This window comes from Amphiura filiformis, chromosome 4 (assembly GCF_039555335.1).
Source record: "Amphiura filiformis chromosome 4, Afil_fr2py, whole genome shotgun sequence".
Lineage (NCBI taxonomy): Eukaryota > Metazoa > Echinodermata > Ophiuroidea > Amphilepidida > Amphiuridae > Amphiura > Amphiura filiformis.
The window spans coordinates 44,511,324-44,527,660 of NC_092631.1; the positions used below are offsets into that span (position 1 = coordinate 44,511,324).

At 34.3% G+C, this 16,337-nt stretch overlaps 1 protein-coding gene across 1 annotated transcript in view; it reads left to right on the forward strand.

Annotated features, from left to right (window-relative positions):
- LOC140150210 (uncharacterized) overlaps window positions 1-16,337 on the forward strand; it is a 186,253-nt gene that overhangs the window by 34,710 nt on the left and 135,206 nt on the right. The window lies entirely within an intron of this gene.

Genomic DNA, 16,337 nt, shown 5'->3' on the forward strand with positions numbered 1-16,337 from the left:
ATATTTTATCCTTATGGATTGTTGTAAAACAGCTTTTATTTCTTATGATTGACTGCATCAGGTTACCATTTGGTAGGAAATGGTTTATGATGGGGGGGGTAATTGTTGGAGCAGAATTATTTTGTTCAGAATATAGGTTTACATATTTTAACCTTATGGATTGTTTTCCAAACAGGGGTATTTATAAATTTCTTATGATTGACTGCATCGGTAAAGAAGACAAGGACAAACAATCTGAAGAAGTGTTATTTAGTGATTTAAAAAAACAAATCAATACTAAAAGATATATGAATATTAACATTTAGATAACAATGCTTTAGGCCTATACATACTAGTCCTAGATTAGACCACTTAACGTGTTATAGAAATAGATAATAAGAATTATAGGTTGTTACTAAGGTGATTTATAAACATTTAATTTATTTTTCACAAAATATTTAATAGGCCTACTGAATACAAAATAGCCCATGTTCAGGGCATACGTGATAGTATACATGCATACATAATAATCATTGCTATTAAGCCAGAATTTATTATTGAATAAAGCCAATACATATTTATATACTCTTTGTTAGTATAGCGCCATCTCTTGATTGCTAAAATTTTGGCAATCAAGAGATTTCAAGAGACGGCGCTATTAAAGAGACTGTAAACGGGTTCAAAGGTCTCGGTTTATTTGGTGTTTTTATAAGTCCATTAATTTTGTATTTTAAACAAAGAATATACGCGCAACATTTTATCCCGTACATATCAGAAAACAATAATAAAATAAAATCCAAGCAAATTGTGGTTTTATTTTTAAGCAAAACAGTTGCGAAGTAAATCTAGCAAGACCGAAATTAGAAGCTTTTTGCAAAGTCAAGCCAAATAATAGGCCGCCGCCGTAGCGGGCGCCAAAAATAGGCATATGTGATTGTTTTTTTGTCAAAAGCTCAAGTGTTCCATTCATCCAATCAGATTTTATTTTTATATCGAACGAAAGCTAACACTTTCGCTAAAAACACTTTCTCTTATTAAGTCAACAGATGACGCAATTCAATGTTTATAGCAATGCGAATGAGGTAAATTTGTTGAAATCAACTTATTCACGCACAATTTTTGACCAAAATTTAGGATTTAAAAGTCAAAACCTCAAGTGATACTTACAATATTGTTCAAATTTTATGTCATTAAATGAAAGCGCACACTTAAAATTATTGTCCATATGGCCAATTCTCTTTAAATTGTAAATCTTGTCCAAAAAGTTACTATTTTCGCCTGTTTTGTCACACGGTTGTAAATTCAATGAACTATGATTTGCTAAAGAGCGCTTACAAATTGATGTGTCGCCTCGATACTCGTACGCGCTATTTGAACCAATCAGAAGTGCATAGAAACAACAGGACTGATCGATTCTCGACCCTAGTGTTCCGTGTAAAATGTAGGATTTGATTTGATTACAATTTGGTATACTTATGCTTTATATACTTATTTGAATTGAAATGTTAAAGGATGGTGTTAACCCTGAAATTACGGGAAACCGTTGGTCCTCATAACCATGATAACTGCATAATTGTTTATCTAAAGTATATAAAAGTATACATACGAGGGTCATTCAAAAAGTTCCATCCGCATCATCACTTCTTGATTATCTTACGTGCCAGGATATTGAAATTGCCATGCTTATAATCTAGGATACAAAATAAAAGTTATTTGATGAAAATGTGATTTTTGGTTGTTTAGATATATTGACTAAAACCAAATACGGATTTGGTACGTCAGAAACGGTCAAAAACCAAAGCCAACAGTTTAGTAAACAACATACTGTATAGCTTCGGACAATCTGCATAAGAATGTTTTTCAGATGTGGTTGTACAAATTCTTACTGAGGATAAATATCTTGTTCCTATATGAGCTTCCTGATATGCCTTGGACTTCAAAACAAAATAGAACATGTTTTAGATGAGAAGAAAGCACAAAATAATGTCAGTGACATTTTCCAATTTTCGAATAAACAACGTTTAAGCGCAATCTTAATTATTCGTAAAGTTTGCTTCTTGACGTGGAAATAAGACGAACAATTATTATAACCTTGTATATACTTCAAAAAAAATTATATTAAATTTAAATTATGAACCAATTAATACGACTTGAACCAACAAGTTAGAGCGTCATTAGCTTTTACCCTCAGGATTACTTGCTATGAATGTTCTTAAGGCTTACTCGCCGCTGTATATTTACACATCATAACAGAACTTACAGAAAAAGTCCAGAGTGCATGGTACAGGCTAGACTAGAATATTGAAATTCTTGTGCCATTGGCGGACGTTACCTTGGGCGAGTGCAGAGGATGTTTAAAGACATTCCCATGACCCAATGGGGTTTCTGACCTTGGTATGTCTGGTTTTTGTACACATGTGGCAAGTTGACCATACTTTGCATTGGGATTGTGTGCAAATATCTGATGTTTTCAACCTATTATTTAACATTGAAAACATCGAGACTTAGGAATAAAATTAATGCAGTGGGACAATATGAATGTTTCCTGTAAGAAAATCAAATATCAGTCCTAAGTCTCAACTATTAGCTTGTTGGCTGCAGTTTTAAAATGACCATTTTGTGTGTGTGTCAATGGGGACTTTGCCTCTAAAATTGGGTTATATTGGTCAAATTTCCCAATCATAGTGCATTGTAGGAATGCCTGTAAGCCTCCTCTGGGGCGAGCGTGTTTTGGAGGTGATCATGGTGATTGACAACCAAGAATACTATGACTTCAAATAAATTGGTTTAACATCTCTATTTAAATGTAACAAAATAACAAATAGCGAAAATACATTATATAAGTTTCATTTAGAACGCATTTAAATGAGAAGAACGAACTTATTGCACACGGTGTAATGCTTTATAATACAGATGTCACAGTTTTACACAACAAACCGATACATCTTCAGAATAGCCCTCGTATTAACCATTTCCCATAGGTTGTTGACTTCCATCTGGTCAGCACTTGTTCACGCAAGTATTGTTCCGTGTAAAATGTAGGATTTGATTTGATTACAATTTGGTATACTTATGCTTTATATACTTATTTGAATTGAAATGTTAAAGGATGGTGTTAACCCTGAAATTACGGGAAACCGTTGGTCCTCATAACCATGATAACTGCATAATTGTTTATCTAAAGTATATAAAAGTATACATACGAGGGTCATTCAAAAAGTTCCATCCGCATCATCACTTCTTGATTATCTTACGTGCCAGGATATTGAAATTGCCATGCTTATAATCTAGGATACAAAATAAAAGTTATTTGATGAAAATGTGATTTTTGGTTGTTTAGATATATTGACTAAAACCAAATACGGATTTGGTACGTCAGAAACGGTTAAAAACCAAAGCCAACAGTTTAGTAAACAACATACTGTATAGCTTCGGACAATCTGCATAAGAATGTTTTTCAGATGTGGTTGTACAAATTCTTACTGAGGATAAATATCTTGTTCCTATATGAGCTTCCTGATATGCCTTGGACTTCAAAACAAAATAGAACATGTTTTAGATGAGAAGAAAGCACAAAATAATGTCAGTGACATTTTCCAATTTTCGAATAAACAACGTTTAAGCGCAATCTTAATTATTCGTAAAGTTTGCTTCTTGACGTGGAAATAAGACGAACAATTATTATAACCTTGTATATACTTCAAAAAAAAAATTATATTAAATTTAAATTATGAACCAATTAATACGACTTGAACCAACAAGTTAGAGCGTCATTAGCTTTTACCCTCAGGATTACTTGCTATGAATGTTCTTAAGGCTTACACGCCGCTGTATATTTACACATCATAACAGAACTTACAGAAAAAGTCCAGAGTGCATGGTACAGGCTAGACTAGAATATTGAAATTCTTGTGCCATTGGCGGACGTTACCTTGGGCGAGTGCAGAGGATGTTTAAAGACATTCCCATGACCCAATGGGGTTTCTGACCTTGGTATGTCTGGTTTTTGTACACATGTGGCAAGTTGACCATACTTTGCATTGGGATTGTGTGCAAATATCTGATGTTTTCAACCTATTATTTAACATTGAAAACATCGAGACTTAGGAATAAAATTAATGCAGTGGGACAATATGAATGTTTCCTGTAAGAAAATCAAATATCAGTCCTAAGTCTCAACTATTAGCTTGTTGGCTGCAGTTTTAAAATGACCATTTTGTGTGTGTGTCAATGGGGACTTTGCCTCTAAAATTGGGTTATATTGGGCAAATTTCCCAATCATAGTGCATTGTAGGAATGCCTGTAAGCCTCCTCTGGGGCGAGCGTGTTTTGGAGGTGATCATGGTGATTGACAACCAAGAATACTATGACTTCAAATAAATTGGTTTAACATCTCTATTTAAATGTAACCGATACATCTTCAGAATAGCCCTCGTATTAACCATTTCCCATAGGTTGTTGACTTCCATCTGGTCAGCACTTGTTCACGCAAGTATTGTTAATTGGTTCATAAGTTAAAATCAAATCAGTCATATTCAGTCTTTTTTTTATTTTGTAATCATATACAAGGTTACTAACAAACTGTTCATCTTATTTCCACGTTAACTCTAACGCTACCCATGGTTTTGTTTTTGTTTTTGCTATCGAAAGGGAAAGAAGAAACGAAAAAAGAGAGAAGATTAACAAAGAAGGCCTAAATCTAGGATTAGGAAAACATGTTTAATAAGATGCATCCGTTGATTAAATTAGGACGTAATTAAGAAATACCCTTAAACGTAGTCTAGTCAAAATCGGTAAATTTCACTATCATTTGTGTGTCTGTTGAAACCTTCGATGTTTTCTACTAATATAAAACATGTTTCAATTTGTTTTGAAATCCCAAGACATGTCGGAATGACCAAAATATTTGTCTTGAGTAAGGATTTGGACAACCACATTTGAAAACATTTTTATGGACATTATCCAGAGCTATGATATGATACTTACTTTTAGCTTCAGTTTTTAACCGTTTCCGATGTACCAAATCTGTATTCGCATTAAGGGATGGGGTATGAACGTTTGGACAGTATTTATTGTGGGACATAGGAGCACATCAGACATACTCGAAGTAAACTTTATAACTCTGATGATTTATACTTAAAGTGTTTGTAGGTGGGATAAAAAGCCGACGATCAATTGAAAATTTTGACCTTTCGTATTGAAGATATGGATTAGGTCTTTTGGGGGGAAAATCCATATCTTCAATATGGAAGGTCAAAATTTTCAATTGATCGTCGACTTTTCCTCCCAGCTACATACATACATTTTAAGAATATATCATTAGCTTTATAAAATGTATTGTTATACAGGGTGAGTCAAAAAAAGTGCAATAGAGCAAAGAATCGATATTTATGTAAGAACCACGTTGAACTTTCCAATTATTGAAAATGTTTATAGATGCCACACTCAATAGTCACCTGTTGTGAAAAAATGAAGTCAATCACATCTGCCGTTTAATTTTTATGAGTCCTTTTGCTACGACAACTAATTTCATTATTTGTCCACGAGGCACCATGTATTTTAAATGAGAGCACACAATGCACGATAAAGGCACCAGCACTGAAACTGACTTTAACTTAATTTTTTTTTTTTTTTTTTTTATTGCGCTTTGAATCCAGCGGTAAAGGCGCTATATAAGTGTCGGTAAATGTAAATGTAAAAAAAAAATGTAAAATGTAAATGTAGAGAATAAACATCTTTAAAGTAAAGGTAAAATGAAAATAACAACAAATAACATTTCTTCTCCTTAAACTAGACCAATGACAATGACAATTTGGATGCTCCATTTAATTTCAATGCAATGAGGTTAAGAAAATGGCAGTTGTTCCAAATCTACCTTACACAGAGTGGGATGACATTCAAATTTTAGATGTTTCTTGGACAAACATTACAATTGGGTATCGCTATAGAATGTGTTATAAAAACAAAACGGTCAATGCTAATTCCTCAGTTTTTTCACTAATGGACATATCATTTATAAGGTCACTAATGGACATATCATTTATAAAAAGTTTTAAAACCTAAAAGGTTCAAATCGGTTCTTAAATAAAAATAGATTCTTTTCTCCATTGCACTTTTTTTGACTCACCCTGTATATCAAAAATGTGAACAATATCAAATTTTAATAATTTGTCATAAAATTATATCCTGAATTTCAAAAAAATTAAAATTATTTGATATCAGAAAGATATTCTTCGTATTCAGAATACAATTCGATATGTCTGATGTGCTCTCATGTCCCACAAAAATACTGTCGAAACGGTCAAAGCGCTTATTCCAGACCCCTTAACCAACATAATCTTAACAACAAAAATTCACATTTTCATCAAATAACATTTATTTTGTAGTCTAGATTTAAGAGTATATTCAGGGGTAATTTCAAATCGTAAGATAACAGAGATGTGATGATGTAGGTAGAATTTTTTGAGTGAGCCTCGTATCTACAAACATTAGATATTGATTAGATTATTTGAATAAAAATAAAGAAATTTAATTATTTTCAATAAAAAAGCTGTAATGATTTCTATTTAGATGCGGCCAACCTTTTAAATCAAAGTGGCCTTTCTTTTCAAACCGTTTCCGACATACCAAATCTGTATTAGCTCTAACCAACACATCTTAAAGGCCCATTCAGTGATTTGTTCATCCGAATAACCGTAAAAATTCAGATTTTGGTACCTTTGTCATTGTCATATATGTGCTAACATAGCCTGCGAGAAGTTCAGCCAAAAGCCCTGTATTTAAGACAAAATAAGACATTTTACACGAATCTGTAATTTAGACACTGACAGTATTAAACTCCTCGCGTCGAGGTTTCCAAAGTTTAAAAAATAACGGTTAGTTAATGAAATAACGGGTAGGTAATGAAAAACAAGAAGTGAAATTTAGCAACGCGACGAGGTTTATTTGCCCGTAATAGAGTTATATTGTATCCGCTATTGTATTCGCTATTGTATCCGCTATTGTAGTCTATTCATAAAAAACTACTGCAAGAATCGCGGCAATCCCTGATATTGCTGGTGTCTACCGCCGGCGTTTCGCATTTATTAACATTCAAAATGATCCATTTCATGTTTCATTTAATATAACTATTTTATTTTATTTTAATAATACCCCATACCTAACAAGAACATATAGAAATATTGTAAAGGCCATAAATATACGCACTCATGCATAGGGAGACAAACATTTTAAAGTTAATCTGTTCTTTTCATTCTCGTTCATTAAGGGAGGTGTTATGAGCGAACCGTGGTTTGGATTCCAGAGGGAGGGTGCCTGTAAGAGGCACGGCCATCAGAAAATGAATAACTGAGATCGCGCGCCAAATAAATTTACTGCAGTCATTTTCCAAGTCTTTAAAAAATAGACATAGGTGGGAATCGAACCCGGCACCTTCCGGTTCTGAATCAACAGATAGTATCACTAAGCCAACTTCCTATCTGCAATAAAACCTGTGATATTAATTCTTGATAATGTTTAACGGAAAAATCAATACTAATGTACGATGTCATTCTAATAGAAGTCCCACAACTAAAGTAGCAATCGATAAATTTGCTCACTCAGTCATCAAATAATCAATCGAAAAAAAATAAATTAATTAATAAAATTAATAAATTAATTAATTAAAAATTAATTAATTAATTAATTAATTAATTAATTAATTAAATTAATTAAATAATTAATTAAATAAATTAATTATTTAATCGTACTCTACCAGCAAAAAATGCAATCTATCTCGAAATACTTTATTATAACTAAACCACAAATGTCAACCCAAAACATCATTAGAAAAAAACATTTACTGTGTAATATAAATAAGTCGCTCTTTTAGCATAAATAAATAAATAAATAAACGCGTATTGTGTTGCGCAATAAGAATAAATCAAAATCAAGACATAATAAATGAAATGAAAATAATACGAAACAAAAAAGAAATTATAAATTAAATAAATTTAATCTAGGACCTACGCTGGAAAAATAAATCAGCGCATAAGAAAAAGAAACAGACGCTCGGATTCGAACAAGCGATACTGAGAACAGCAACTAAGAAACCACAATGCCTTAGACCACTCAGTCATAGAAGCACACAGTCTTCTCAATGTCAAAAATAAATAACCTTTAACGTTGCGCAATATTGGCACATGACACGGGCACATGTCTGTGGGTAAAGATACTGCACGATAGAAAGGCGTGCAAAGGCTCTATCCCTGAAGTTAATGGTCATTGACATGTAACCAATTTTTTTGTATAGCAGCTACACTCAACCTATACAAAGAAGTATATTATTAGACGTTGACGCAATCATGAATGCGGGAAGTATAAAACCATAGTCGCCACTCGTGCACTTGTTTGAGCCCACAGGTATTCCGGAAACTGCATTCAACCCCGAATTCAGAGGTCGATTTTGGGTTGTTACATGCAAATACAAACTAATTATATCATGAAAAAACCCACCAAGAGGACTACGATACTTATCCAGAGCCAATCTACATTCTGTTATTTACAAAAGCCGACGGTCAAAGTAAAATTATAAAAGGAGCAAGACCAGATATCAACGTTAAATCACGGTAAGCCTAAAATCGCATCGAAAACGCAAAAATGCAGTCACAAAATTTATAATATTACTAAATCACCACAACGGATTGTAACGTAGGTATGCAGAAAGGAGTTGTATTAGCAATAACAAAGTATGTGCAAAAAGATTTGTCTTTGGCATATCGCTTTTTTGAAATATCGCCCAGAATATGAAATTTTGGAAAAACGCCCCAAAATTTAAAACAAACACGAACCTTCCAAAATAAATTTATGAAGAGCTTATTTCCAAACCGTGTTAAGTCCACAAGATTCACTTTGAAGACAATCAGGAACTTTCTTTGTGGCAATGAAATAAAGTTCGATTTCTATAAAATTACAGTGAAGTGAAGGTGACATATATAGGACCATAAAAACATGTTAAGTTAAAATCTAGAGACTTTTGATTTTTTTTAATGAATTAATTTGTTTTAAAAATAGCATGGACTTAACACATTTTGACACAAAACGCATTTTCTGGCATGGACTTAACACATTTTGACACAAAATATAGCATCTGTAACACAGAACTAACCATATTTTTCTCAAACTAGTCTTAAAAGATAACAAATTTATTAAAAACATACAAAATGTGATTCTCTCTACTATAAAACACAATTTTGCCACAAAACACCTTGCATTTCGACCCCCCTCCTCCCAACCATTTTAAACCAAAATTTGATGTTTAAAATAGTTCAAAATTCAAAACTGAGTTGTATTGCATTTCTCAGAATTGAATAAACATTTCACTGACAATAAGTGATGACCCGAAATACCCACTTGTTTTATCACATTATCAGTTATCACAATTTCCCCCTCCCCCATGTTGCCACCCTAATCTCATATTGACAGCCGTAAGTTTTTAAGTCTTTTTAAAAGTCCTAAGTTTTTTTTATACCTTTAACTTTAAAATAATACCTTGAATTTAGTAGCACATTTTGATAATCATGCCAAATAATAATATCAAAAACTAACTCTACCATCCTCTAACATTAATTCTACCATCACAACCTCTCCCTCTCCCCCTCACCCTTTTCCTGTCTTTCTGGAGGTATCTATCAAATATTTAAGAAATCCCATACAAACTAGGCCTACAAATTATTATTTTTTTTTACAACCAACAACAACTTTTTATGCAGACCAAATTCAGGTATACTAGTCTCAGGACCAAACAAGAACGAAGACGCAAAGCAAGGAAATGTTATCAATCATGCAGAACTTGGGCGATTAACTATTGGAAGCCCTATGCCGTGCTACTTGCCTACAAGCTGCCCACAAGGGCTTTGTTCGTGGACTTAACACAGTTTGCTACCAAACTGGATTGGACTTAACACGTTTTGGAAAAAAATCGATACTTTGTGTGTCAATATTTCGGGACTTGACTAATTTTTGAAAAAAACACACACATTGCTGGATAGCCCTAGTTACTCACTACCCATTTTCATCAAAATCTCAATTTTGAAGGTGGGTGGACTTAACACGGTTTGGAAATAAGCTCTTCATATATTAGCACTCGGCGGCCCAGTCACTACCTGTCGCTGTGATTTGGGGTAACTCGATGCTTCCCTTCTCCAGATACCTGTACTTCAAGGTCGCTCATATCCCAGCCCTTAACCTTTGGAACATTTCACATGCATGTTTGCATCAATGCCTTCTCGGCAATCTGGAGATGATAGGCCTATAGTAATTTAAATCGTGAAACCGTAGATCTATATATCAGCATATATATTGAATAAAATTGAATCCCATCACATCAATTCAAAGCTACACCCTTTTGTAGCTACTGGTTACCAGCGACTTAAAATGAATTCACAATAACTTGAAATTTGGACATTTTGAGATAAATCCATATCATGGATAATGCGACGGCGCTCTTTCCATTGGTGACATCCTCAAATCACCACCATGCCACCAAATAATGAAAAGTAATTGGTGTTGTTCAACGATGTTTTAATATAAAATTATACACTGACGTTTCGTAAACGAAACGAAAGAAAGGAGGAAAGAAAGAAAGAAAGAAAGAAAGAAAGAAAGAAAGAAAGAAAGAAAGAAAGAAAGAAAGAAAGAAAGAAAGAAAGAAAGAAAGAAGAAAGAAAAGAAAGAAAGAAAGAAAGAAAGAAAGAAAGAAAGAAAGAAAGAAAGAAAGAAAGAGTAAAAGAAAGTAGAGAAAGAAAGAAAGAAAGAGAGAAAGAAAGAAGGAAAAAAGAAAATGAGAAAACACAGGAAATTAATACAAAAACTGCTATAATGGAGAGAATGAAGATCTATCAAATGGGCAGGGCGTGACCAAAAGGAAATTAAAGTTTGAATGCAGAAAATTGGACATTAAGTCCGATGCTATCAGGGCCAGCAAGGGTGCCGTAATGGTATATAGTATGTTGTTCCTTCAACCAACGCTAGTGATCTGAACCTTAGGTTTGGAGAAGGCCAGTGACTCTAAGATCAGACGGAATATGGGGAATCTCGTTGTAGTGGCGCGTGATGGGAGTGTCATGGTTGTTTTTGCTCACTTTGATAATTATTTTTGTACGAAACGTCAGTGTATAATTTTATATTAAAACATCGTTGAACAACACCATTTTGTTCAATTACTTTTCACTTTTTACCATGCGATGTTACGTGGGACTCTTAACTTTTTTTCTGCACCAAATAATGAGATTTATATAATTTCTAAGACATTAGATCTGTTTAATAATTTATTTTATTCAAAAAGAAAAACGTCAAGTGTTCAAACTTTAAAGCTCTTTTTCTCGAAACAGCGATTTTAATTTCAAGTTAGATCATTTTGCCAAATCAGGGCCGAAGCTGTTTAGCTTAATCATGTGAAGTGACCTCTTGATATGATATCACACTGATCAGACTGATCTTGATGTTGTTACAGTGAGGTCCACATACAATGTTCAACACACAGTGAAAGATGTTATAACTTGGAGGGCTAACAAACCAACACCGCCAAATTTGACTGACGTGTGTACAACATGGGAAACTATGAGGAAATTGAACACTCGTTGTCTGATCATGCATGTGTTTATGGTTCGGATAGCGGTTACTTAGCAGCTCTCGTTCCGCTTGGGTTTATTGAATACACTCTATACAATAGTCATCAATATGTCGTTTCCAACTATTGGGTTCAGCTATTAATTTTTGTAATACTTCTTATATCCCATGCATTGGGGTGGTTACGGGTCGTTAAAACAACTAACCGCGAAATGAGGATATCGAACTAGTTTGCCCCACAGGGCTTAAAAGAACCACAAACCGCGAAATATGGATATCCAACTAGTTTGCCCCGCAGGGCTACAAAAAACTGCTAACCGCGTAATATGGATATCCAACTAGTTTGCCCCTCGAAGCTTCAATAAAACCACTCATCGCGAAATATGGATATCCAACTAGTTTGCCCCACAGGGCTACAAAGAACTGCTAACCGCGAAATATGGATATCCAACTAGTTTGCCCCTCGAAGCTTCAAAAAATCACTCATCGCGAAAAGGTTTGCCCCGCAGGGCTACAAAGAACCATTAACCGCGAAATATGAATATCCAACTAGTTCGCCTCGCAAGGCTACAAAGAACCACTTACTGCGCAATATTTTTTACCTCAAAAAAAGAATTAATATCTACCAAAAAACGTTTCAAAACGTAAAAAGGGGCCAAAGTTTTTTTAAAACTTGGTCCCATTTATGAAAGTTTCTAAAGACCCATACCAAGTCATCTTTAGGCTACTTGTTTGTTTTCTTAGTTGTCAGTGTTCATTTTGTAGAGTAAATGAATTAATGTTCGTGCGTGATTGAAGTTTTTCCGTAAAGACGTTATAATGTATTTTGATTTAAGCAAAAGTAGCAAATACTCATTTTGTTAAATTCTTCATCGTCTTGTGCGATTCTGTGCCTCATGTATGTAGGGCCTACATGTAGCAGGTTGACACACAGTCAATTTGCTAAGTATATATAATACTCTACTACTCATTCCGCTGAGTGCACCAAATCCGCGTAACTTACTAGTTTAGTAGCTTACTTCTTTAGTAACTACTCCGTAAGTGCCGCGTATCTTACTATTGTCTGTCCAAATAACTTAGACACCCGGTTTTTAGGATATATTTCGAAAAGTTTTCACTTTGGCAAAAAATCATGAAAGAAAAGTGGCTAAACACGATCAGACCTAACAGAAATTATTAGTAAAGCGATAAAAAAATATTCTTCCTTGTCTACTTTTATTCAATTTAGACCAATTTACAGCAAGATATCTGGGTCCAGCCGAATATTCCTAATGACTTGAAACTTTTGCTGGGATAATCTATTTACAGTAAGGGGTGTTTGAACATTGTAATCATGCATATTGATCAGTGATTCCACCCTTTTTTCTTTGATCCTTTTACTAATTCACAATAATGGCGGGCTACTCAAATGCATTCAACAAAAGCATGTTTGCAATCTACCGCGAGAGGTCGTCACACGCATAACAAATACATTACGATTAAATAGGTTGATGACAATATTTGATTGAATGGACTACACTGTGCCATGAATTTGGTGAAGGACACCGATTCAAATAATTTCATGCACAACCTCTATTTATCTCAAAAGATGTCACAGTTGGTGCATTATAACAAATGATAGGGCAAGTTACTATGCGTCTGGAGTGTATTGTGAATTATACTCCTCACCAATAACATCAGAACATTCATATGGCATACAATTTGTATTTTCTTAGAATTGTGCCAAGCCAAAAGCATGCACAGAAGAAGATTCAAATACCGCGCCGAATTGTTGTAATTGATTGAGGGACAGTTGGGATCACTGAGTTAATACACTAAGAATAAATATATGCCAATTAGAAACACTGTCTGCATTTTATGACCTGAATTATATTTTTCATTTTTATCAAATGTTTTTGGTGAGGAGTATAATTAATTTACTATTCATCCATTCACTATCCAAAATCACCATACCTACAAATCTGTAAAATGAGACCTTCCAAAATAATGGTACCCAACTTCTACCAGATTATTTTTAAAGTGTTGAGAAAAACCTTCCAATTTCAATAGAATTTCTGGTAAACTCTCACTCAATGCTTTGGAAACACAAAAATCCCGTTAGGTCTCAGCGAATGTTAACACTTTTCTTTCATGACTTTCTTTGAAAGTGTATATTTTTTTCAAATAAGTAACAAAAACTGGGTGTCTAAGTTAATTGGACAGACAATAAACTAGTATTTTTGGGACTTGCGCTGAAGCGCAACTGGCGAGTAACTACTTCTTTAGTATCTGCGCTAATGGAGCAGTAAATCCCAATCAGCACCTTTAATATCACGTTTTTAACCACGCGGTCAATTGTTGTTCAATTTTAACAATAGGCAGAGTTATGTCACTAAATACCCCGGTACAAACAGAATACCTTATCAGTGTATTTAGCGTGCTATGTGTAGGCTTTTTAGGTTTATGATTCTGATATCTATTTTGTCACATCATGACAGAAGGGTTAACCCGCCGGGGGCGGGGGACTCAGCCGTGTAGTTTTTGTAAAAATCCTTTCGAGGTCAAAGTAGTTTACATGTTCAGTCGCGTATCAGGGTCAGTTGTAGGAGGGGGAAAAGAAACTCATTTTCGGGTCCTGTGTTATTGTGATAATTGCTAATTTCAATTGTACACCATTTTAGCCCAACATTAAGGTGATTTTTTGTTTTCTTTATTCATTTATTTTTGCCCAAATAAGGGTAAAATTGTGTTTTTACCGGGCTATTTTCAATTTTACACGGGGGGGGGGGTCAGGGGGAGAAATTTTTAGGTGGTTGGTTTTAGGATGTTGACATTTTTTTGTGAGGTTGGTTTTAGGGGTTGGATTTTTCTATTTTTTGGGGGGGTTAGTTAGCAAACCAACCCCCGGGAAATATACTTAAAATAAAATCCCATCCAGGGCCAGTCGGATTGGGATAGCATGGATCTACCGTTATCAGGTTAAAATAAAAGATAAGAATTTTGAGGAAAAAATTCTGTGATTGTATTCAGCCGTGTGAAGGAAATATTTATTTGGCACAAAACTTGCAATTATTCCTGAAATAAGATTATTTATAAGTATGGACTATATTATAGATAGAAGATATCTTGAGTTTTGAAAACATCTTTCCCCAGACATGAAAATATTTGTATAGATTCGAATGGTGTTGTATATTATTATTCAAGGTTTATTAGAAAAAATGCACTTCGCAGCCAAAGGCTGAATTACATACATTGCACATATAAAAATACATAAGCTAAATAATAAATGGCATATAAATATAAATTGACAATATTTTTAAACAAAGACACTTCAAATGCAAATAACCTTCCTTGCTCGCTTATACAAGCTGCCACTCACATTTACACAACTGCAACACACATTCACACCCACTTACACCCATCACATTCACCAAATATTACCAATAAAAAATTGACCTACAACTACCAAAATTAGTAGATGCAATTGTCATAATTTGAAAGGCATAATAAACGCATAAAATAACGGGACTTTGACTCTTGTGAAATTTAAATGGTATAGGCCTACTATAATTCTGCTATCTACTGAAGATACAAAAGGAATCCAACATGCAATTCGCTAATCACAATATATGTGACACGTCACAGGGAATTAATATTAATTGATTGATTGATAATTTGATTGATTGATTGATTGACTGATTGAAGAGCGGTTATACTAATTAACGATGATCACCCATTCCAATATGCCTTGTTCTCCCTTCCAGAATAAATGACATCACCGGCATTTCGGGTGATCATAAGTTTCGTAGTGGCAACCTAGATCTCATCGCTTATGATCTGATGATATACCATTGATTTCTTGAACAAGTGTTTGCCATTCCAAATATATGTACTTTTATATGGGCCTACAGTTATGTTTGATCACTTATGAGGCCAGTTTTAGGGTTAAGGCCAACCTTAACTTAATGTTCCCACGAAAGGTTTGCGGTGCCGCATACGAGACGCTCCACACGCAGAATACGCTCTAATGCGAAATATATTATTATTTACTTTCAAAATCTCATCAATATCAATGATTTTCTCCTCCATCTATGAATCGATTTGCTTACTCGACAACTTACTCCTCCAACGATGAAGAGTACGTTGCCGAGTAAATAACAATAGCTGCGGCGTATCTTTACTAGTCTAGTAACTTACGCACATTTGGAAGTCACGAAATTCTGAGATACTCGCCAACTTACTCCGCAAAAGATGAAGAGTAAGTTGCCGAGTATAATAACAATAGAACTTACTAGTCTAGTAACTTGCGCCGATTTGGAAGTCTCAAAATGCGAGATACTCGCCAACTTACTAAACTAGTAGCTTACTCCGAAGTTACGCGGATTTGGTGCACTCAGCGAAATAAACACGCAATATAATAAAACATAAACCTTCAAATGTTTTGATAATACATAGCCTATGCTTCGAACAGTCTTAAACCTAATTGTTGCATGTATAAATTAGGACTCGTTGTTGTTAGTTTAGACCAACAATCGTCATAATAGTTATGAGGCCCAAAAGTTTCCATAGTTCCAGGGTTAAGACCACTTCTTGTGTAGAGAACAACAGAGGTTAATTAACTTGGCCAGGGGTCCGTTTGAAGTGGACATTTCAGTAGGAATGTCCACTCATTTGTCTGGAGTAGAATTCATATGCCAAGCTTCCTTTTAGACCACTCGGTGTTCATGTACAAAATCTTGGTATTGTGATTGTCCCAACCAATGTCGTGTTGG